The sequence below is a fragment of the Myotis davidii genome, unplaced genomic scaffold, assembly GCF_000327345.1.
Source record: "Myotis davidii unplaced genomic scaffold, ASM32734v1 scaffold1364, whole genome shotgun sequence".
NCBI classification, from domain to species: domain Eukaryota; kingdom Metazoa; phylum Chordata; class Mammalia; order Chiroptera; family Vespertilionidae; genus Myotis; species Myotis davidii.
The window spans coordinates 483,292-485,953 of NW_006295736.1; the positions used below are offsets into that span (position 1 = coordinate 483,292).

General features: G+C 61.1%; 1 protein-coding gene across 1 annotated transcript in view; it reads right to left on the reverse strand.

The window, feature by feature from the left end:
- MYO1G (myosin IG) overlaps positions 1 to 2,662 on the reverse strand; it is a 24,180-nt gene that overhangs the window by 5,331 nt on the left and 16,187 nt on the right. The gene's annotated exons all lie outside the window — the stretch shown is intronic.

The following is a 2,662-nucleotide window of genomic DNA, read 5'->3' on the forward strand; positions in this document are numbered from 1 at the left end:
TCCAGGCAGGCTCTCCTCTCAGCTGCTGGGGGAACAGGTGTGCCCTTTCCACCCGCCCCTGAGGTCACTTGTGGTCTCTCCATGGAGCCGGACAATGGCCATCTGTTCTGACTTCTCATTTCATCGAGAAAATCCCAGAATGCTGTCCTCCCTCCGACACTTCCTGGGGACCCGGCTTTGCCTCCCCCACTCCTTCCAGAAGGCGTCTGGCTCAGACCTTGTCCCACCTGCTTCCCCGTCTGCTCCTCGCCTGTTAGACCCGGCCCTCCCGCAGGCTGGAGGCCGCACAGCAAGGCCCTGTGGTCAGGGACGGAGGCGGCCGCAGTAATGACCTGGCCTAAGCCACAGCCTTTAAAACCTCCCCTGAGGAAGGCAGGAACCCAGGAGCACTTCCTGAGCGAGTCCCCTCGGCCGCGTGTGCTGTCAGTCCTCATCTGAGGGTGTTTCCCGTAGATTTTTGGAGAGAGTGGAAGGGAGAGAAGGAGAGAGAAACATCCACGTGATGTGACAGAGACAATAAAGGGTTGCCTCCCACACACGCCCCACCTAGGGCCAGGGATCAAACCTGCAACCGAGGTACGTGCCCCTGACGGGGAATTGAACCCAGGACTCGGTGGTGTGTGGGCTGACGCTCTAACCACTGAGCCAGGCCAACGACCCCTCAGCCCCGTGTGAAAGCCTTGGTGCCCCCGCGCGGGCTGCAGGGGCCTCCTTGGCGGGGAGTGCCATGCCAGCCACCTCTCTCCCTGCTCCTGGCGGCGAGGAGTTCACACAATCGTCTGCCTGGGCTCCTGCCTCCGTCCCTTCCCGCGGCCACTGCTGGGGTCCGGGTGGCCCCCTCGCTGAGCAGCGATGGTCTGAGCTGCAACCGCTTTGTGGCGAGCTGTCCCCTCCTCACATGCCCTGGTCTCGGTCACCCTGGGATTCCCTCCTTTTGGCCACTGGCTCGAGCTGGCTGTCCTGCCCGCCTCCCTCTCAGACTCCAAGGCGTGAGACCAGTGCAGTTCCCTCCAGCCCTGGCACCGGCTGTACCCACCGTGGGAGGCTCAGCCGTGCCATCTGCTTCCTAGCCCGCTGGCCCTGCATGGATTTACCCACGAATGGAGCCCAACATGGAGGGATTTATCATCGGTATTTGCAGAGTAGATACTTTGGGAAACGTTTATGGAAATATTTTTAAATATGTTTTTATTGATTTCAGAGAGTGGAAGGGAGAGGGGGATAGAGAGAAACATCCACGATGAGAGAGAATCATAGATCGGCTGCCTCCTGCAGACCCCACTGGGGATCGAGCCCACAACCCGGGCATGTGTCCTGACGGGGAATCAAACTGTGACCTCCTGGTTCCTGGGTCAACGCTCAACCACTGAGCCAGGCCGGCCGGGCACGTGCTGTGTTTTGCCACATCCATGTGTCAGAGCACCTGGGTGTGGGGACAGTGGATTGAGCTGGTGGTCAGGGCGGAGGGTGGTCATGGGGGCTCAACTCCCCATCTCCCAGGGTCTCGGGGCAGGAAGAGCCCAAGTGTTGGCACCTGAGCCCCGTTTTCCTCAGTTGAGAAATGAGTGTGAACCTCGAAGGTGAGCTGTGAAGGTCAAGTGAGGTGTGAGTCAAAGGGCTTTGAAGGCCCTGGCTGGTGTGGCTCAGTGGATAGAGCATTGGCCTGCAGACTGAAGGGTCCCAGGTTCGATTCTGGTCAAGGGCACATGCCGGGTTGCAGGCTCGACCCCCAGTGAGGGGTGTGCAGCTGATCAATGATTCTCTCTCACCGTTGATGTTTCTCTCTCTCCCTTTCCCTTCCTCTCTGAAATAAAAAAGGGGCGGGGGGGGGGCTTTGAAGATGCCGGAAATGATGCCCCTGTCTGCTGTGGGCCAGGTCCGCACTGTGGCCGGGAAATTCAGACCCGGCAGCGCCCACCTCAGTCCCTCTCCCTTCAGGGCCTTTGACGGGTCACTGCTTCCGCCTGGGCCTCTGCTTGGCCACCTGCTAAGGGTGCTGTTCTGGAGGATCCCCGAGCTTCAGTGGGGAGCCCAGAGGGGCCCACCGCTGGCAGGTCCCGGGGTTCCATCTGGACGGGGTGCCACCTGAGGGGTGTGCACAGCCCCCCCCCCCCCCCCCCCCATGCCTGTGCTGTAGGGAGGGGTCCAGCCTGGAGCTGAGCAGATGGAGAAACCGGAAACCGGAGGCCTGCTGCAGCGCCATGCCTGCCCCCTGGTGGCGAGTCCCGGGCCTTGCGTTGCACAGGCAAGGCCAAGGGGATGGGGGGGGGCACCCCAGGTTGATGATGGCATCAGCACCTTCACGGGTCAGAAGCCCTGATGGCACATGTAAGATCGGAGGTGTCATTGAGTGTCAATTTCGTGTCAAAATAGAAGTCTGCAAACAGGCACCAGGCCTGGCTCCTGATGGGAAAGGAAGGTATTTGGGGGAAATGCGCGGTGACAGTGCGAGCGAGGAATGGGGGCTCCGACGGAGGGAGCGCGGCCGATGGACAGTGTCGGGTGGGCTCCAGGCGGCGGCTTAAGGGCGTCGTTCACCGTGAAATGCTGTCAGCTCTGCTGCCGGTTCGAACATTTTCAGGATAAAGTGCTGGGGAAGGTCTTCCCCGAGCGGGTGACCTCTTAGCTGGCCGCCACGTGGGCACCAGTGGGGGGCTGGCCT